The sequence below is a fragment of the Abramis brama genome, assembly GCF_963993115.1.
Source record: "Abramis brama genome assembly, chromosome: 8".
Classification (NCBI taxonomy): Eukaryota; Metazoa; Chordata; class Actinopteri; order Cypriniformes; family Leuciscidae; genus Abramis; species Abramis brama.
Window position 1 is genome coordinate 11,403,753 of NC_139970.1, and position 22,581 is coordinate 11,426,333.

At 39.8% G+C, this 22,581-nt stretch overlaps 3 long non-coding RNA genes across 3 annotated transcripts; all 3 read left to right on the forward strand.

Annotated features, from left to right (window-relative positions):
- Positions 1-906: 906 nt before the first annotated feature.
- Positions 907-10,785, forward strand: LOC311088566. The gene is made up of 8 exons (XR_014607524.1): positions 907-936; positions 1,023-1,156; positions 1,945-2,107; positions 2,276-2,313; positions 3,935-3,974; positions 4,352-5,950; positions 10,489-10,532; positions 10,618-10,785. It is a non-coding gene; the product is annotated as an uncharacterized lncRNA (long non-coding RNA).
- Positions 10,786-18,234: 7,449 nt separating this feature from the next.
- Positions 18,235-19,044, forward strand: LOC311088385. Its single transcript, XR_014607496.1, has 4 exons — positions 18,235-18,338; positions 18,512-18,653; positions 18,800-18,853; positions 18,988-19,044. It is a non-coding gene; the product is annotated as an uncharacterized lncRNA (long non-coding RNA).
- A 1,907-nt stretch (positions 19,045-20,951) lies between these two features.
- Positions 20,952-21,675, forward strand: LOC311088633. Its single transcript, XR_014607538.1, has 3 exons — positions 20,952-20,996; positions 21,348-21,412; positions 21,623-21,675. It is a non-coding gene; the product is annotated as an uncharacterized lncRNA (long non-coding RNA).
- Positions 21,676-22,581: the final 906 nt, after the last annotated feature.

Sequence of the window (22,581 nt, forward strand, 5' to 3'; positions counted from 1 at the left end):
TATATTTAACCATATTCTGCCTTCAAAATTAAGAAACCAAAAGAAAAGTTTGTTAAGAATTAGATTTAGAATTTTTAATATGAGTTGCAGACATGCAAACTTTGGGCAAAAAAAACAAAAGTATGACAAAACAAAATGTCACCGTTAGCATAGCTAGGCTATAATGAAACAAAGATGGCTAAAGTCAACCGATTTAGCTAATAGACCTAACAATCTCTGTGTAAAAGTAAAATAATGATGCAGTTCTAAAGCCATTTTAACCCCATGGTAATCTGACTCCAAATCTCAGGTGAAAATTGTCATTTTGACCCATTTTACAAAACTGTAAATTACTCAGTAAATATACATCCATCACATGTAGCCTAATATTTTGGCTTTCTTCTTCATTTACATTTGTCTTTGTTCAGAATATATATATTTTTAACAAAATTAAAAATTTGAGCCAGTAAAGTTTCTGAAATTTGGTTGATTTTTCCACGAAATTACCCAAATGTGTTTGTCTGAGAACCTTTTATCTTTTGTACACATATTTAACTGCAGATGCTGAATGATATGCACTGTGTGGTACAGTACAAATATTTTGAGTGTCCCTGATTTTCCTGTAAAGAACCATGATTGTCCCTTATTTTCCTTTCCATAAGTTGGCAACCCTACATCTGATTAGCACAACATCTTCATTTTCAGACTTGAATTTGGTCACGCGTTATAATTATTATTCTTGAGCAATTTCACCTTGTTAAGACTTGTAAAGACAGCATAAAAACTTCAATAAAATTTGATTTAAGTTAATACATTTTAACGTCTGTTTATAGGCATTTACGCATCTTTCATCAATACAAGCTTATCAATCGACCAATCGGTATCACGTGAGGGCGGGCCTACCGGCATGTTACGTCATCAGCTTTCGACCAAGAACCGGTTCGTGGATGAGCAGAGGTATGTATGTGCACTGCAGTTGATCAGTTCATTTCTGTGTTTACTGAAATTAAAGAAACAATGTATTTCTGTTTCTCTTTTCGTAGAGTGGAAAATTGCTTGATTTTAAATTTAAGCAATCAGCGCGGTTGGCAAAGTTTCGTGCCAAAGCCCAGCAGTGGCTAAAGCAACAGTTGCGTCACAGAATCAATCCAAAGTCCTTGACAGTTTAGCCATCATGGTAAGCAAAGTTCAACATTCAAATTTCATTACCTCACACTTTGTTCTAAACTAAAACATTTATATAGGAGGCTATACAATATGAAGATAAGTCCATAAACATAATACATTACATGATCATGAATAAATTGTAATTCCTGTAAACTGACAGTTGAAATAAAAAGTAATTTATATTATTTCCACTGATGTGCCACTAATGGGCAGAACTCTTGTAAATTAAAGAGCTAATAGGCAGTTGGTAAAGTCACACATCACTGCAGCTGCCATCAGAAGCTCTGGTTCCCAGAAAAAGGAGAACTACTGCACAATGACTAAATCTAAACAAAATTTACAGTTTTAACTCTATTTGATCTTATGACACAGTTCGTGTCAGATTTTATTGCTAATTTTACAATATGTCTTGAGATTTCAGGAGTTCCCCATTCAAGTAAATAGCAGTTAGCCTTGCATGCATAACCTAAAAAAAGTTGTCTGGAGGCTTTGCAAATATGGCTACCGCTTTCTGATGTTCACTGATGTTCATTGAAAGCAGAAAGCTTGTCATACTCAACTTTAGCAGAAGCCTTGATTTGTTTTTATTTTCTGAAATTAAACAGTCTGAATAGCCTTTCAGAATTTTTTGTATGGTATAATATAAATAATAAGCCTGGACATAAAAAAAAAAACGCAAGAAAAAACACATGTTGGCTTGGAGTCACATGATGCTAAGCATATTTTTTTAACTGTTTCTTTCAGAATTATTATGAACCATTTTTAAAAGCTGTACTGTTTGACGTTCTTATATTTTAGATGGAGAAGCTGAAAGCTCTGGGATATGTTCCTCTTCTTCTACTAGGGAAATGTTCGAAGGCCCATAAGTGGACAACGGAGGTCCAGTGTCCCTTTGAGTTCCCGCCTGAGGGACATATGGTGATGGAAAAAATGCTCATCCTCTTTGAGTATATTTTATAGGGTAAATTGTATTTGCAAGCACTGATACCTAAATACTGTAGCTATACAAGTTGCTATGTTAAACTACACTTTATAATAAAAAAAATAAAAATAAAAAAAATATATATATATATATATATATATATATATATATATATATATATATGACTTTAATGGTACTTTTTTAAAGGTTTGAGAGTCCAGAAGAAGAACAAGAGGTCACAGAAGGTAATGAAGCAGAAAGGCAGGACTTGAAATAGACTGTAGAAGATGAAGAGGACATTATACTGGAAAACAATGTAGAAATGGAAAGACTGGAGGATGAAGAGCAGATCGAAGAATAACAGATAGAAAGTGGAGGGGGAGAACTAGAGAGGCCTGTTGAGGAACAGAGATTCAAAAGTCCAGAAAAAGATCAAGAGGACACAGAGGGTGATAGGACAGAGAGTCAGGACTTAAAAGAGGCTGTAGAAGATGAAGACATTTAATCAGAGAAAAATGTAGAAGTGAGGATGCAGGAAAGATCGGAGGATAAAGAGCAAATTGAAGAACAACGGACAGAAAGTGGAGGGGGAGAACCAGAGAGACCTGTTGAGGAAGAAGACATGGAAGTGAAAGAAAAGACTAAACAGGCAAAGGAGAAGAAACAGGTAAAGAAAAGAATGATCAGTGCACTTAAAGGACAACTCCGGTGAAAAATGAACCTAGGGGTAATTAACACATGGTTACCGAGTCGATCGTTCCCTGGGATGCGTTTTCATGAAAATCGGATGCAAAGAGTTTTATCTCTAAAAACAGAGTAGCTCATAACGCTAGTATATGGGGCACAGAGTAAGTAAAAGTAAATTGCTAGTTAATACCACTAACAAGGCTCAAAATAGCCTCACACTAACACGGTAGCATAATGAGGGTCCCTACATGCAAACCGAAGTATTGAGAACTTTGTAACTGTACAGACAGTTTAATAAGAAGATACTTTATAAAGACAGTACATTACGCGTTTACATGCAGGAGCCATCTTGGAAAACAGTCTCGACTAATCGAGTCACGAACGCCGCGCTACATTAGATTTCACAAACGTAATTCCTATCGACCAGCTCACTTAGCACGGCGTTCGTGACTCGATTAGTTAAGATAAAACTAAAGATAAAACTCTTTACATTCTATAATCATGAAAACGCATTCCAGGAAACAATCGACTCAGTAACCATGTGTTAATTAACCCCAGGTTCATTTTTCACCGGAGTTGTCCTTTAAGATGAATGATATGGAAGAGAGAAGAGAGATAGAGGGAGTCGTATTAAAACCAGAATGGTGAGTAGAAGAAGGTGGGCTGAAGCAAAGACTAGATATATGAAAACGTTACACTCCTATTACTCATTAATAATGCCCAACATGGCAAATTAATCCAACCTTCTAAATAAAAGAGCAAAGTGTTGATTAGAAAAGTTAACATGTCATCCCAATTGCCGTTAGAAGCTCCGGTTGCTCTAGAAATAGACAGTATTCTGAGATTCGCGTGTATGACTGCTCATGCCCATTGGCTGCTCCAGTCTGAGAAGGTTTTTTTTTTTAAAATACTTTAGGGAAAAAAAAAAATATGAGACTGTTGTTGTCAGATTTTATTGGTGATTTCAAAACTGAAATTTAATCTTAAATGTAATAATTTAACAGTTTTGGAGAATTGGATGTTTCCCCATTCAGAGAGATAGGAGCTGCACTTGGATGCCCAAGAGGCATTTCAAAGATGGCCGCTGAGTGAAATGACTTTGGCTAAAGCCAGTACAATGAGCAAGGAACAATGCAAACTTGAACTAAGGCTAAACAAATGTTTTGTTTTACTTCACAGCAAGTCAGCTGTCAACATGGCAGCAAAGAGAAAGACACAGGTATAAAATGTTATACAATAATACAGTTAGCTCTTTGCATTGCTAGTCTATTACACATTGTCATCCATTTGGAAAGTTCTCTGTCAAGATCTGGGTTGCTTCTCTGTTCTCTCTCACTCTCATACCACACACACTCATCTCACTCACACATCAGCACACACACACACTTTCATGTTTGCACTCTGTCATCACCTGTTGATCATCACAATCAGTGCTCGCGCTGCTTTGTGGTGACACCTGTTTCTTGTCTTGTCTGATTACTCGGTCTACTTCTGATGTTTGTTCTCTCTGTTCTGTGTCGGATTATTGTGTGAGTTACGCTCTCTCATCTTGTCAGCAAACTCTTACCTTGTCTTGTCTTGTCTTGTCTTATGTAGCAGCATTCGCCTTAGTGTGCCCTATTTCCAGTCACCTGCTGTGGTGATCCTCAACTAAGTTTACTCTGCTCGAGCTGCTTTCTACAAGGACAAGTTCCTACTGAGAGAGAGAATCTTTCTGTTCAACGTTATCTCTCCTGACAAAGTATCCACTGTGTAGCTGTCTTCCTGGAGAGCTTCTTTTGAGTTTGGCTGCACAGGTGAATGATCTATCTGCTCGCCTTCTTCGTGCACACCAAGAGTCACCAGTAGTTCAGAGTCATCCTTCTCTTCCAGAACCTCGTGTGAACAATCCCCCATGCTATGCAGGTGAGCCGACTGAGTGTAGAGCCTTTTTGACTCAGTGTGAGGTGGCTTTTTCCCTGCAACCACAGACTTATGTGGAGGATCGCGCCCGCATCGCCTATGTGATTTCGTTACTGACTGGGCGTGCTCGTGAGTGGGGAACCTCCGCTTGGGAGGCAGGGACTCCCTGCTGCAGCCATTTTGATCTCTTTAAGGAGGAGATGATTAAAGTTTTCGACCAGTCGTTTTCGGACGCGAGGCTTCGCGTCTTCTGACCACCATTCGTCAAGGGAAGAGAACAGTAGCCGATTTCGCCATTGAATTTCGCACCCTTTCCACCACATGCGAATGGAATAAGCCTGCCTTGGTCGCTCGTTTCCTGGAGGGTCTGAATGTAGATTTGAAGGAGGAGATTTATGCTCGTGGTTCACCGGCTCAGCTCGACCAACTGATAGAGCTAGCGATTCGTCTAACAGATAGTTTGAGCAACGGCGACGTGCTCGTGCAGCTACCGCTACACTTTGCGAGCCTTCTTCTTCTACTACTTCTAGACCAGATCCTGAGCCCATGCAGTTGGGTAGCATTCGCCTCCAGCCGGATGAGAGACAACATCGCATCTCCAACAGACTGTGTCTTTATTGTGGCGCGGCTGGCCACTTTGCCGCTTCATGTCCGTTAAAAGCCAGAGCTCGCCAGTAGACAGAGGAGTACTGGCGAGCGCTGCTGTAACGTCCTCTCCATCCAAATCCTGCACCACTCTGCCCGCGGTTCTTCGTTGGGCTGGTTCTACCGTTTCGTGTCCTGCACTAATCGACTCGGGGGCTGAAGGGAACTTCATTGATGAGAGATGGGCTCGGGAACATAACATCCCCCTGGTGGACTTGAATGGTAGCACCACCGTCTTTGCTCTGGATGGTAGAATGCTGTCTAAGGTTCACCGTGTTACCAGTCCGGTGAGTCTCACTATCTCAGGGAACCATCAAGAGACTATTTCTTTTCTCATTTTGCAGTCTCCCTATACCCCCATTGTGTTAGGACATCCCTGGCTAATCCAACATAACCCTCATATTGACTGGGTCAAGAGTACCATATTGTCTTGGAGTCTTTCGTGTCATGTTAATTGTTTCGTTTCTGCGATTCCTGTGGTCTCTTCTGTTTCTGTTTTTCAGGAGGAGCCTGGAGATCTGTCCGGAGTCCCGGAGGAGTACCACGATTTGCGGGCGGTTTTCAGTCGTTCCCGGGCCGTTTCTCTACCGCCTCACCGCCCCTACGATTGTTGCATTGATCTCCATCCTGGCACCACGCCACCCCGCGGTAGGTTATATTCTCTATCTGCGCCCGAACAGGTGGCTTTAGAGAAATACCTCTCCGAGTATCTTGATGCTGGGATTATTGTCCCGTCCTCCTCTCCTGCCAGTGCGGGGTTCTTCTTTGTGAAGAAGAAGGATAGCTCGTTGCATCCCTGCATCGATTATCGATGGTTGAATGACATAACGGTCAAGAATCGCTACCCCTTGCCCCTTATGTCGTCGGCTTTCAAAATCTTGCAGGGCGCAAAGGTCTTCACAAAGTTGGACTTGCGTAACGCATACCATCTCGTTCGTATTAAGCAGGGGGACGAATGGAAGACCGCGTTTAACACCCCTATCGGTCATTTTGAATATCGCTTTCTTCCTTTCGGGCTGTATTCGCCCCCACAGTATTCCAGGTGTTGGTCAACGATGTCTTGCGTGACATGTTAAATGTCTTTGTATTCATTTATCTGACTTAAGTTTCATTCTCGATCGGTCATGTTCCTTGATTCGGTGGTCTCTGCTGAGGGTATCAGCATGGATCCCGAGAAGGTGCGGGTGGTCCTCGATTGGCCCGTTCCGGAGTTCCGAGTTGCTCTCCAGCGGTTTTTAGGTTTCGCTAACTTTTACAGATGATTCATTCGTAATTTTAGCCAGGTTGCCGCTCCTCTGTCTGCCCTCACCTCGACCAAGTCTCAATTCGTTTGGTCAGAGATGGCGCAAGATACATTCGATCAACTCAGAGGTTGTTCACCTCCGCGCCCATTTTAGTCACCCCGGATCCTGAGAGGCAATTTATAGTCGAGGTCGATGCTTCCGACGTAGGGGTTGGGGCTATTTTGTCTATTATAACGTTCTTCTTTAGATGACAAGGTTCATCCGTGCGCCGCCTTTTCCCATCGTCTTTCACCGGCTGAGCGCAATTATGATGTTGGTAATCGGGAGCTTTTGGCGATTCATTAGCTCTGGGGGAGTGGTGGCACTGGTTGGAGGGAGCCAGTGTCCCATTTATTGTTTGGACTGATCACCGGAACCTTGAATACATCCGCTCCGCTAAGAGACTTAACGCTCGACAGGCCCGCTGGGCATTATTTTTTGGTCGTTTTGACTTTTCAATCTCATTCAGGTCAGGTTCCAAGAACCTTAAGCCCGATGCTCTCTCGCGGCAGTTCGGTTCCACAGAGGAGGCTTCGACCAAGGAGGTTATTGTACCCCAGCACTGCGTGGTCGGAGCTGCCGTCTGAGGAGTTGAACAGACCGTAAAGAGAGCTCTTTCACTCGTTTTCAGACCTCCTCGTGCCCCGAAAGGAACGTTGTTTGTTCATCCGTTCTCCAGTGGGCCTCTAAGTTAGTCGCTCATCCCGGAGTTAGGGGTACCTTGGCCGCTATTCGCCAGAGATTTTGGTGGCCCACTAGAGAACGTGACATACGTCAGTTCATAGCATCTTGTCCTGTCTGCGCCCAAACTAAGTCAAGCAATACCCCGCCTGCGGGTCTTCTCAGACCACTTCCTATTCCGTCACACCCGTGGTTGCACATTGCTTTAGATTTCGTTACCAGTCTTCTGTCATCCGCCGGGAACACGGTTATTCTTACTGTGGTCGACTGTTTTTCTAAAGCAGCTCATTTTATTCCGCTTCCTAAACTACCGTCCGCCCGAGAGACGGCCAAGATAATGGTAGATCACGTATTTAAAATTCATGGTCTTCCTTCGGACATTGTGTCAGACAAAGGGCCCCAAATCGCTTCTCAGTTCTGGAGGGAATTCTGCCGACTGATTGGGGCATCCCCCAGTCTGTCATCAGGATTCCATCCTCAGACCAATGGGCAAGCCGAACGGACCAATCAGATTCTCGGATGCATGTTGCGCAGCTTGACTTCACAGAGCCCAGCATCTTGGGGCGACCAGTTATCCTGGGCCGAATACGCCCATAATTCACTACCCTCGTCCACCACTGGGTTGTCTGAGACTTCCGTGCCATCCGTACAGGCTTTTATTCAAAGGTGTAAGCGTACTTGGAGGAGAGTGAGATTTCTTACTCTCAGCCTCACGGGCTAATCTGAAATACAGAAAGGCCCCGATCTTCTCGTTGCATTTCCTTATATAGACAGAAAGTACTTTCACAAGGAAACATCTGCTAACAATGGGAATTTACATTCAGAGTTGACACCTTTTGGGGGTATGAGACCATTTGTCTAGAGACCATCTTCCTTTGTGTGCAAGCTATCCCTAAACTCTTAAAAACCTTATTACCTTTTGTTTTACCTATTTGGAAATGAGACCTTTGTACCAGTCGCACTGAGACATTTCAAATGATACCAAACATTTATAAAACTGGATGATAATTGTTAACATTTAAACCATATAGTTTGTGTGTAAATCTCAGGTGATTTTAGCATAAGAGAGAGAGGTTGGGGGAAGAGGGAAAGAGATGTATTCTGAAGTGATTTCAAATGGTAGTTTCCAGCAAGGTCCTGTCTTCAACCAGACTGTCCGGTATTTTCTAATTTCTCAATTCTTACAGTATCCCAAAATATTTAGCTCTGTTGTAATGTTAAGAACTCCACATTCAGTGTATGCTAATGTGTAGGGTACTTTATTGCAAAAAATAAACATCTGTAATGGAATTCATATTTGCTTACCGATTACAGTATGAGTACAGGCAGTGCAAAAGAGCATACGGTTAGAAGATCACACACCAATACACAAACAATGATTAATAAGGTGAAGAATTGTAAATTCATATTTTAATATCAAATATTCTGTACATTACTACAGCGAATATAACATATAATCTAACTATATAACATGTAGAGTTCAGGTGTATATTTCCATTGCTTCTGAATATGTTAACAGCAGTTGTTGAAGTTGCTCTTCAGTCTGAGTGGCATTTATGGGTCAGTTTTGGTTAAGATGATAAGAATCCTAAATGATGAATTGGACCAAAACCTGCTGTAGTGTGGGTATGTTGGAGCTTTGCTTGTGGAGAAAGGTCTTTTTAAGTGGTCGTGAAAGCTTTCTGTGAAGGTTAGGGGCAGGGCCGGCGCGTGCACTTCTGCCGCTCTAGGCGAAAAACATTTGTGCCGCCCCTAGGGCTGGTCCGAATACCATTTTTTGAGCTTCGAAGCTTCGGTAGTAATGAACATCGAATATTCAAAGCTTCGAGAGGGTGCTGAACATATTCTTCTCTCTAATAAAGGCAGGAATCCCTATGTGTCTGTATGTCCGTTTGCATTTTGATTATTTCGAGAACCATTCATCCAATCGACTTCGCAAGGGAGTGCAGTGTCGCATTTGGTGGTGCAATATAGATAGACACGCGAGACGCGACACGTTCAGAATTAATAAACTTTTAGTAAACTACAGAACAACGCGAGCGGGAAGCGGCGCACCTCACGCGGGCAGGGCTTATATACTTAACTCACGCTGCACTAGTGATATAAAACGCACACACACAGGTCTGTTAAATTAAGCAATACTTTAAGGTAGTCTATATGTTTCTGACTTACAAATTACTGACACAGTAAAGGGTAGATTTAAATTAAGAAAACCTAAATTTAAATAAAGAAAAAAAACAAAATTTTAAATTTCAATAAAGAAAAAACAAATTTAAATAAAGAAAAACAAAATTTAAATAAAGAAAAAACAAAATTTAAAATTTAAATAAAGAAAAAACATTTAAATAAAGAAAAAACAAAATTTAAATAAAGAAAAACGCAATTAAGTTAAATTAAAAACGAGATTAATTTAGATTGATAATAACGGGTAAAAAGGCTAATATATTTTGTTTCTATTGTTATATTTTCCACAATGTCAAAGCAACGCAGCTTAACCCAAAACACAAGCTCAGGCACTTCTGTCCATACAAACTCCGCTGTTCTGTGCTCTAGCCAGAGAACACTCCCGTTGCAGGAACACTTTAGTAGGCCAAGAGGAAGCAAATATATACATATGCGTAGGTGGATGTGATCGGGGAATTTGGCTGTTAAAAGTGTAACATTTAAAGCCACTTAAATTAACGAAATGACTCAAATAAAGATTCGTTGATGAACGAGATCGAACAAGAGAGTCAGTAAAATGATCCGAACTTCCCATCACTCAGTCATGACTCATGACTCGTGAGAGCAGGGGGCGGGGCGGCGGCAGCTCAGCAAATCATATAGCCTATTTTGTGAATTGTTCATTCCCGATTGGCACACATTTTGCCGCCCTTACAAAAGTGCCGCTCTAGGCAATTGCCTAGTTCGCCTATATGGACGCGCCGGCCCTGGTTAGGGGTTAGTTTCTGCTGTAGTAGCATTCACCTTTCAGCACGCCACCTTTCGTTACGTACATCCCTCGACCTGCAGCGACCCCTGCCTCTGTCTCTGTGCTGGTGGTGTTGCTGTACCACAGTAATGACACATGAGGATGGTGGCTTTCCGTGGTGCTTTGTTAAGTTTTTGATGAGTTACGTTAAATGCTTTAAAAATGTAGTAAGTGATGTAATGATATGTAAAGATTGAAATGTAATGATGATTTGTTTTGTAATTGGCTCTTTATTTTTACCTAATGCACAGGGACGTAAAGAGGTGTTGGTGCACTGGTTGCCTTGTCCATCCTGGTAAGAATAAGTAAACCTACATGGCATCTTAAATCACCTCTGTACATTTCTCATTTATTGATTGTTGTTTTTACTTTTTTCCCAGTAAGAAGACATGGCCACACACACCTGGCAGCCTGAAGATCATGTTCAAATTACTCTCACTCAATGTTAAGTACATTACTGGTACATGAAGACAGTTTTTTGTTTGTTTGTTTGTTTTTGAACCACAGTTTCTGTTATAGTGGACAAATAAAGGTTTGTGTTTTCACTATGTCCATTTACATCTTTTGACCTTTAAAAAAACACCACATTTTTATGCCTAAAATATCCAGGAGCTGAGCTAATCCCGGCTACCACAGGCCAAAGGTAGAAAATCACCCTGAACAGGTGACCAGTCTGTCACAGAGATGACACACACAATAGAGCCTCTAGTTCCTGATTAACTATTCCTGCATGTGCGGAGGACACTGGTGAAACCCACAGCAACACTGGGGAAAATATCAATCAGGAAATATGGAGTCATTTGTAGTCTTGCTCATAGACATTTTTGAATGTAAGCCCATTGTGTGTGTACAGTATAATATATATATACTTGTCTATTCATTAAATATATGGATATGAACAACCATATTCTCTCTAGACTAGAGGCTAGATGTACAAGGTATATTATATTAGCACATAGACACAGATTGCTCCAAATGGGCCCAGTGAGTTGAGTCTAGAGAAAGTGAAGTACCACTACTGCATTAATGCATAAGAACATTTGGTAAATGCCATAGTAGAATTATCAAATATTTACCCTTGTATAGTCAAACAATGCTTTTAATAATACAAAACAGAGAAGATTTTCAAATAATAGTGCACACATCCCTTCTGATCAAATTCAGTCGGGTGACAAAAAGTTATAATGTATAGAAATTTGTGGGAGGAAATAACTGTTTTGTAAAAATATTATTTGTAGTCTTATAACATTGTATGTTATTATAGTTTTTTATATATGTTCATTTTATATATATATATATATATATATATATATATATATATATATATATATGCTCATTATAGTTCAACTGGTGAGATAATAATGGAAAGGTTGAAGGGTCCATTTCCAGGAATACACTATAGATACACTAAATATTACAGAAGCAGTTTGGTCAAGAAATACTGCAGCGCTTTAATAATTATTACTATTACTATTTAATAAAAATGACTAATTTTTTGTAAGCAAAGAAAAAAATCTTTTGCTGCATCAGGTTAAACCCACAATGCAATCTGTCGTTTTAGTTTGATATTTAATGGGGGCAAATTTATCAAGTTTATAGTTAACTGGGTAGCAATTGTGAACAATTTTAATAGAAAATTCAACAATAATTTGGATTTCTTCACCACTACTACTAACCGGTTGGATGACGCATTAGTGATACTGAAAGCTGATTGGCCTTGTGGTTATATATGCGGAAAAGGGCCAATTTAATTAATTTATATGATGTCCGATTTATTCTCCCTTGTGCCTTTTTGCGCGCATTTTCCACGGGTTTTAATAATAAAACTGCTCTGAAAGAACGAATATCATATTAAAGAAAACGTCAACATTAAATTTGTAACTGTTTAATAAATCAGAGTCGATGTGCGCGTGCATGCGTGATTCGAATTTAGTTGCTAGGAAGGTTATGAATTCTGACTGCGTATATATTTACACTCGAACCGATCGCTGTCTGTACGTGCTTTATAGTGTTTTAAAATCTTAGATGCTGTAACGATGCATGTTATGAATGCTGCCTATATTTACACTTGAATCTTGCAGTGATTCAAATTTTAGTTGCTATAGTGACGCGTTTTATGAATTCTGCAATCTGCATGTATCCACAATTCCCGATCGACCGCTGTCTGTTGTTTGAGAGACGAGGGCGAGGCGACTTAACAGACTTTTGCTGAGAATTTTCTGTGCGAAACTTGAGACTTTGAAGCTGTTTTCTGGATTTCTGAGAGGAGACTTTTATTCTAGAAGGACATCGGAGAATATATCCTTTACATTTGTGAAAGCGTCATATAATTTCTGAGAATAACTTGTTACTTTTATTTGTTTGTTTGATATTTTTTCAGGGGAGTATTTCTGAGGAGATTTGTATTGTGTTGTGTTGTGTTGTGTTGTGTTGTGTTTTGTTTTGTGTTCTTGATTTTATTGCAGTTTGGAGGAGATGTCGATGGCTCACGATCAAATGATGGGTGAAAGAGGAGGTGAGTGCTTTAATTTTTCATTTATGGTTTATGGTATGATGTTGTACAATGACTGACTAACGTTACATTAATTTGAAGAACCCATTTGATCACATTTATTTGTTTCCTTGCATGCGAAATAAAGTTTTGAATTTGAGTAACTTAACTGAAGTAAAAATGTGTAATTGACCACAGACATTGATTGCTGATTATTACTATTATTAAAATATTACTAACTCTGTGATCTGTGAAATATTCCATCCTAAGATCACTCCAGACCCAGGAGCGCTGCTTTCCCTCAGACGGCTGGTCAGGAGGTTTGGAGACCCGGTTCTGGTGACCGTGGAGATTCGCTGCCCAGAGATGGACGAAGTAAGTTACACAATTTCCTTACTTGAGTGAAAGTAAGTTACAGATACTACTAGTCAAATATTACTCAGTTACAAGTAAAAGTTGAAAAGAGTTTTTAAAAGTACTTAAGTATCAAAAGTAAATGTCAATGCATTTTATTATTGTTGTTTGTGATAGTTACAGTACCTTGTGCCTCTGAATCTATGCGGTACGGGCGTCACGGTTCGGTGCATGAATATACACGGAGAATACACGGTATAAAAATAAATATAACTCGCGTGCAAACTAATTAATGCGGAACTACTGTTAGATACACGGGTTCTTTAATAGGGACACTTAATTTGTAGCTCCGCCTTAAGCTCTGAAGCAGAGCTGTGTTTTTCAACGGCTCTGCTCTGAAGCTCCGTGGCAAGATGGACAGGCTGCGATGTCAAGTTTGCAATTGTGTGTGTGTGTGTGTGTGTGTGTGTGAGTCCGTGCTTGCGTGCTCGCGCGTGTGTGTGTGTGTGTGTGTGAGAGAGAGAGAGAGGCGCGGGCGCGATCGAACAGTGGAAACATAAAAACATACTCCTCATTTTGTTTATAGGATCTCATTCAAACTGCAAAGTGTTTACTTATTTTTACTCGCAATAAAACACAATTGTGCTTTTGTCAAACTGTAGCCTACTACAACTGTCACCCAACACAGTAAGTTACACCTTCTACATTGATTAAAAAGAAAATCAAATTTGTTGATAAAGTCAAATGGTAGTAGGCTAATATTTTATACAGAAATAAATTATTTATAATTCAGATGAGAATAAAGTTAGTGTTAATTAAAATTGTAAGGAAAAAAATATATTGATCTGAAATATAGCAAATTAATTTTAAATTCATTCAGGTACAATTACCAAACATATCTCAAGGTCTTTTTGTCTTTTTATTAATTTAATTAATAAATCAATTATATAAAACCATTGTCAATGCACTACAAATAAACTGGTTCTATGCCTTCACTTTATTAATAAAACTTATTTAAAAAATACAAGGCTTAAGGCATTTATTTTCCTTTGGTGGTACAGCCTGAGACATGCACAATTAAAAAAAAAGTGCCTTCTACATTTTTGTTTTGCTTTTCCCTCCATTGTACTGAACTCGTACCGAACCGTGATGTCTGAACCGAGGTATGAACCGAACCGTGACTTCTGTGTACCGTTCCACCCCTACTGCCTATACCCACCCTCATATCAATATGAAATTTATTTCTAGAACACAGTTCCTGTAGTGTACCAACCTTTTTGTGGGCTACCTCTAGGGATACAATAATCTAGAAGGGCTACTTGTTTGTTATACTCAAAAATATTTATTATACATATAACATGGTGCTTTTTAACTTTACCTTTAACTTTTTTTTTTACTTTTCACCATAATATGCAAAATAATAAAATATCTTGAGATCTGGTTCTGGTTCAGGCAGTTTTAAACAATTCCTGAAAAATTATGAAAATATATATTGATTTTTTTTTTTCTATAAATCTATAGTATGTGTTATCAAAAACAAATATTTAGTATTAATATAAATGCAAAATAAATAAACTGCCATAACTTCTAAACAAAAACATTACTGCATTGATTACATTTAATAACATTACGTTTAATAACAACTTAATAACTTTAATAACATGACTATATATAAAAGCATTTTTAATATGAATATATACAGGCACATTTCTGCCAAAAAAAGTTTGTTTTACTACAGTTTTACTACAGTAAAGTTGTGGAGTGAAATGTTTTCTAACTGGTTTGTTGTTTCGCCTGTTTTTTCATCTGTCTTTTAACTAACTTAAATCACATAGTCATCTGTGGGTTTATAATAGAGAATTCTGCGCTGAATTGAAATGCTTCTCAGTGGATCGCGCAGCTCTGTGTAATAATGTTCGCGTTATCGAGATCAGCCCTGCTTGCTTTGGCCGCGCACAGATCAAACAAGTTTCGTTCCGCTTTTTGAGCGTTTCCCATTTGATGTTTATCAGACGCAACTGCTATAAAGCCTACTATAACTTATAACTATTCAAATATAATGTAAGCAAATTTAAAAGTGCAATAGCTAGGTAAGCCTTATAAAACTATTAAGTCAGTGGCTAGTAGGCCGACTCTTTTTTTTTTACACGTAGCATATAAGTGATCGTATTAGTGCCCCTGCTGTTGGCTGTTCATATTGCTTTATTAGACTTTTTTTTTGTGCCGACGGCCCTCGGTTGGACGGCCGTTCTGGACTTTTCCAGAACGCACAGATTGTCAGTCCGTCCCTGCTCAAATAAATGTACTTTGTTACTGTCCACCTCTGCCGCTGCCAGACCCGACCCAGAGCCAGGATCGTCCTGGATATTTAACATCTCTGTCTTCTGAGTTTTCTGTTTCTGTGTCCACAGGTCAGGCTCGCGGGACGAGGGCGAAGCGGAACCCAGATGATGGACGTCCGTCCACTTCGTCTAAACACTCTCGCAGAGGTCAGAATAGGCTTTTAATAAAGAAGTAATGGCTTAGTTTCTATTTCTATTTTCAATGGCTGATTTGTCAACTAAAGTAACGGTAACACTTTATTTTGATGGTCCCTTTTGAACATTCTGTCGACTATAAGTAACTTTGCAACTACAGATGTGTCTAATAGTTGTTTTCATTTGTTTTTTCTTCATTTCAGAAATAGCTCCAGAACGTACGAAGAGACCTGGTTGTCTCCTCAGGATCTGGAGGGCTTTGAAGGCTGTTTTCTGCTGCTGTTCCAGTAGTGCTGTGGATGTTGTGGAGCCTTTTATTCCGGAACCATCATCACCTGCTCCAGATCACTCCGGCGTCAAGCCAAGTAATGGTAAATCATTATTTTAAACAGTATTATCTTGTTTTCCACTCAAAATAAGGCTTGTTTTTACAGAATATTACAATTATTTCCCCCATTATAATATTATCTATCTATAAATTACAGAAACGTCTGTCTGTGTGTCTGTCTGTCTGTCTGTCTGTGTGTGTGTGTGTCTGTTAACCGCATATCTCTCGAACCGTTAGTCCGATGGATTTCAAATTCGACAGGTGTCTTGCCACGGGCACGAGTAAGTGCAGTGCCAAGTTTGACGTTGTTTGGATGAGAAATGCTAAAGATATCGTTAAATATATCATTTTTAAAAGGTTGTGGTTTAAAAATAAACATTCTGACATAAAACACTCAGTCAGCTACACTGTTTACTTCTGAATATTATAGTTTGGTTCCAAAACGTGATAAATTTCTAAACGCTTATTCATTTGTGGATGTAAACTGAATCTATAAGTCAGCTATGCTGAAAACACACACAAAAACTGATTTTGCACGGGCATTTTGCACTAGTTTATTATAATGGGGGAAAGTCTACTGTCTACTAATACTCTACTAATGAGAGTTAGTAGACATGTAGGTGTAATGTTACTTATAGACTTATAGAATGTCTTAAAGGGACCAAAATAAAGTGAAACCAAAGTTACAATTTGATGTGACCAGCACTGACATTGATAATTAATATTATAAAAAAAAAAAAAAAAAAAGTTTTTGATGTCTTAAATGTTCCATCCTCAGGCCGCTCCAGATCCTGGAGAACTGCTTCCAGAGATTCTTCTCCGGGCATCGCGTCATCCTCATCTTGGTCCCTCCCTGAGGCCTGTGTCGAGCCGTTGAGTCTGAGCAGCCGAGGCTCGTACTGCGCCGAGTGGAGGTGGAGTGGCGATGGATCGGAGAGCCCAAACCAACAGGGTTTGTCAAGGTCCGACAGCCTCGAAGGGTTTCTGTGTCTGCCGGGTCCAGTTTCTGTCGAGCCAACAGAGACATCAACTGGCCGAACTGCTCAGGGTGCCGTGGAGGCTTCTCCAGTGAACAAGAGCTCAACAGGTGAGACTGAAATAAGGCTGGGCGGTGTAAAGTCTACAGAGAGAGATTTTGCTATTTCAAGTTTTTCAACTGAGTCAAGTTTTTAACATTTTAACATCCGATTTGCTGTTGCTCGACCAGCACTGATATTTTTTAAATAAAACAATGGATCTAGCAAGCTAATAATTGTCTCATATTTTTCTGTTTGTTTTTCAGAGTCCTTTGAGTCTCTCTATAACGTGAAAAAGATGATTGGATCCGGAGGATTTGGAAGGGTGTTCCTGGGAATACGCAAATTTGATGGCAAAAAGGTAAATCTTACTGAATTGTACAAACATTTTGCTCTTGCATGCATCAAAACACATTTCAAACAATTTACAGATGGTTTAATACTTAGTACAAGGTGCTTGAATACTGTTACTGTCATTGAAACTGGGTTTTTGTGTGTGCAGGTTGCCATCAAGCGGATGCGCAAGACTGACAACGATCGCTATCTTAATATTGTAAGTTGGCCAAAACCTGAATGTGTATGGAGTTGTTTAAGTGCAGATTACTGTAGTTAATACACCCGTAGGAAGCGTTAGGTATAAATGTGATCAACAAATAAGCCTAGAGGCACCAAATAACTTTGAGCTGAAAAGGCTCTTTTGAACGCATCTAAAAAGATCATAGAATAGTACATTTCAAAATGATGTTTTCTTCAGATTTTTACCCAGCAAACCTTCTATCTGCTTCTTCTCTCTAGCCTGGGCATCCCGAACCTCTCGTTACAGAAGTGGCGCTGCTGATGATGATGAGGCAAGAATCCATAAGCCCCTTCGTCATACAACTGTACGAGTGGTTTGAAGATCCTAAAGGATTCACTCTGGTCATGGAGTATCCCGAACCCTGCGAGAGCTTGCTGGACTCAATCACTCGTCAGCCTTGGAGTGACTGGTTCTCACGGGTCGTCATGATACAGGCTGTGCGGGCAGTGCAACACTGCATCCATCGTGGGGTTTTCCATAATGACATTCATGCGGAGAATTTCCTGTTTAAGAAAGACACGATAGACCTCAAGCTGATAGACTTTGGCTGCGGTCAGCTGTTTAGTAGTGAAGGCTACGAGAGCAACATATACAGGGGTGAGGAAACCTGAAGGTACTAATTATTTGATGATGCTTTAAAAAAAAAAGCTCAACGATGTGCAAATGTCTTTCTTACAGGAGTTCTGAAATACTGCCCACCTGAAGTCTTGACAGAACCTCGATTCCACGCCGTCCCAGCAAATGTCTGGTCTCTAGGAGTGTTGCTGTACAAGTTGTCGAACGCATGTCTCCCTTTTCTTAATAGAACGGAAATCACACAAGCCAAAGTTATATTTCAGAACAGCAACTTATCCGAATGTGAGTGAATAATGATGATAACATTGATAAACACACACATAAAGCAAACGATTTGTACAGAAAGTTAAAGGTTGAAGTGTGTCAGAATTTTTAGATATAGCTCAACGTATAGCGAAAATGTCAGGTCACATGGTCATGACTAACCAGCTCTCTCCTTATTAAAATGTGTACAGACTGCAGGGATCTGATTAGACAGTGTCTAGCCCGGGATCCAACTAAACGCCCCAGCTTAGAGCAGATGTTAGAACATCAATGGTTTGATCATCATCTACACCAGATTGGAGAAGTTGAGGAGATTCACTCGATCAGTTTCAGGTGTGAGGAAGTTTAACAGGCAGAGGAGGATTATAATCTTTTGTCTTCAATTCTGGATTATTTGTAGTGAGATTTTCAAATTTGTGTTCATTAGTATTCATCGTTATCTTACTGTGATTAATTTCATTGTGCATGTTCTTGTCAAGAGGATACAGTGTTGCTTCCGGTTCCTCCGCCAAAGATTAAGCTCTCAAATAGGGGTGAGTAAAATGGCTGGGCTGGTCCAGTGGTATAATTCAGTCATCAAGCTTCAGGGAATGGTTGGCAATATGAGTTTTTCTGTCATTTAAGTTGCTGATGCTTCTGGTTTTGGAATTTCTTTTAACAACCACAGGACAAAATGCAAAGCTGCTCCAGTTACCTGCACCCCCAGAACTGGCTAACACCGCCATTAGACAACCAGAGAGTCCTGCATCTTCAGACAGTAATTTCATGTTTTTATTTATTCTACTTTACAATGCAAATGGAATATAAAGTATTTTTAAGTCTGGGCTCAAAACAAAGTCTTTCAACCTTCCTGTTCCTTTTTCAGTTTCTGGATGTTCTCGTCCAACGCTTCACCGTTCACCCACAAGGTCTGAATCATCAGAAGCATTTAGTCCAGAGTCAGCCAGTAAGTCAGTAAACATTTTTTTACTACCCTCTACACACACCTTGGCAAAAGAATCGCCATTGGCTAGTAAATTTTTTCATGTCCATGATCAGTTGCATTCTTCATAGTTGTCAATTCTCCAACCTCAATTATTGACATTATTGCAGGAGCAGCTGTCTTTAAAAACGATTTCAATGAGCTTCAACGCTTTTTTTTGGTGTTTTTTCAGGATCTAGGCGTTCTCGCACACCTCAGCGTGGAGTTCGAAGGCCATCACAGTCCGGGAGCAGAAAAGGTCGGGCATCCTCATCCAGTGAGTCCATGATAAGTTGCATTCTTCATAGTTTTTAAAGACAGCTGCTCCTGCAATAATGTCAATAAGTGAGGTAGGAGAATTAAAGGTGCTCTAAGCGATGTCATGCGTTTTTTAGGCCAAAACATTGTTTGTCACATACAGCAAACATCTCCTCACTATCCGCTCGCTGCCTGTCCCCTGAACACACTAACAAAACGCGGTCTCTCTAGACACCACAGGCTCCACAAACGGCAACAAAAACAAACTGGGCCAACCTGCACCACGAAACACAACAAACAGAGTTCCAGCCAATCACTGGCAAGAAGTATTTGAGGGTGGGGTTTGGGGGGTTAGTGCGCGTGCACATGAAGGGGGTGTGGAGGAGAGAGAAGCATCAAGAGGGAAGTTTGAATTATGGCCGACACACGACCAAAGAGACGACGTTCCGATGAAGAAATTGCAAAGAAGAGGGACAAGGATAAGAAACGCGCGAAGTACCGAATTTACATCGGAAAAACCTTTTAAAGGTGGCGAGAACTCCGCCGGCAGAAGGGCTTCTAGTCCGACATTCAGTTGCTCTGTTTTTGCTGGACAGGTAAATCCATTTTTCTTTCTAAATTGACGTTCATGTTCGCCAAACCAACACAAGGATGTAATTAGCTAGAACTATGCAGTCAGCGTTAATTTGGGGAATACAACATGTATGTTTCTAGCAGCTAACGTTATCTTGCTATTATTGCGTCCTTGTACGGGAGCTATAGTTATAACCTCAGGTGGCGAAACAATTTTAAGATAATGTTTCTCTTTTTCTGCATTCTGTTCTGCAATATATAAAAGCATTTATCTAACTTGGCGACATTACACACTGAATGAAGTATCAGTAAAACTTAACTTTGTTTGTAGTGACTACTTTGACTTTCCTTTATGCCGGAAGGGAGGGGAGGAGACGGGATGAGGAGGAGGGAGGGTCTAGCTAGTCTCCGTTTTGTTTAACAACAATTCGAACGTCAACAAGAAGTTACATCTCCCGGCATCGCTTGTAGCACCTTTAACAACTATTTCAATGAGCTTCAACGCTGTTTTTTTTGTTATTTTTCTTCAGGATCTAGGTGTTCTCTCACACCTCAGCGTGGAGTTCGAAGGCCATCACAGTCCGAGAGAGGCTTATTCCCCATGTCTCAAGCTAGTACGTCCATGGTCAATATTTATTATTTTGTATCATTCTTTAATAATCATAAAGTAAGATTTATAAAATACTTGACAAAAATGAATGAATGTATTTTCTTCCACAGAAAGCCAGAAGTCAGTGCTTGGAAAGCTAGTTGAAATTCTAGATGAGATAAAAAGAGTCGGGAGGCACTATGAGCCCCTGAATTCTGCTGTCCATGTTGCTAGGCTAGAAACCTTTGCTCAAGAAGAGGCACATCTCAAGGACCGCAACCTCTGGGAACAAAGGGTAAGATTTATACAGAAATTGGACTAAACTATGTCAATTAGACTAGACCCCCCCAGTCTCCAAAAAGTCTAAATGATCTATATTGTACAAAAATATTCTTTTCTAGTGCATCTGTTAACATGCACAGCTTTATAGAATGTGTAATTGAGGGACACACAGTGAAGGCGTATTTTCATGCCTTTGTATTAGAGGTGTACTACTGTCCCATAATATTTTGCATGGACTCAACATGTATGGATGAGTCAACATGACCAGTTCCCATTTAAGCTCAATCTGGCAACAATCAGTATATTACCAACACCATGGGTTTATTCATAATGTATTGAGTGTCTTTTCATGTGTCATGTACAGGTGTCCCAGCTCTCAATGGTGGGAGGGAGGAATGATAAAGACTGCGTCCATAAAGTGATGGACAGGTATTAAACAACTGTCACATGCTCAGAATATAGAATGTTATTATGCAGTTACATTTTTACTCATTGCCTGCTCTGTTTGCCCTCCTCTTAGCACATAGAAAATCAAAAATGCGGAAAGAGATGATTCATTAGGAATAATGCAAGCATAAAGGAATATCTGTAGAATGTAGGCGTGGACCTCACCCTATGATTTTGTGCATGTATTCTCAGGCTTTTCACCAACAGCCTAATGGCTTCTTTCAACATGAAGGGGCGCGGGGTAGCAGTGCGAAACAAGCCTTCCAGGATACCATTTTTTACTCTGGTAAAAGGTAACTGCATTTTTCATGTTTATATATATATATCTAATTTAGCTTACCAATTGTATTTCTTTTGGGAATGTAAATACAATGTGTAGTGGGAGCCTTAAGACGTGGTTTATTCATGCACCATCTAATATATTTTCTTTTGCAGCTGCAGTAATGAAGTGGAGTAAAACTGCCACAGAAGTTGAAATCAGGGCTGCTATGGCTGAGACACTTGAACATGCTCCCGGGAGAGCTGGTGTGTGAACATTTGTAGTGTCAATTTTCTGAGTTGTGTTTTGTGTTGACTCTTGGAATGTGAAATCCGTGTTTTATTGCACTATATTTTATTTAAAATGTGCTGTTTTAAGTATAATAAAGCTATTCTCTCTTTAAAGCTTTGTTTCATTCATATGTTAATCTAAAATGTTATTTGGCATGTTAATGTGTTGGGACTTGAGAATTGACAATTGTCAGTAGGCATCGAGTAAACGTTGAAGATTGACCTGTTTTCAATGTTTTCAATTTTCATTTTCAACCTTCAGTGGACCGTAATTAGACGTTGAAGATTTACGTCTATTCAACGTCTAATAGACGACTTTTTGCTAGCTGGGAATGTTCTTGTTATAGTCAAATCACCTTCATTTATATAGCGCTTGATACTATACAGATTGTTTTAATGCAGCATCCCTGTAGTAAACAGGAAAATAACAGAATCAGTAAACCAAACAGAATTCAATTCTGTTCTAGCTCTAAAAAAACATTCATGAGTTGACTTGTTCATATACTCTTTGTTTTGGATAGGAAATAACATGCTTGCTGAGAGCTCCGAGCTCGAGACTTGACCCGAAGCCAGAAGTCCAACACCAACCTGACAGAAACTCA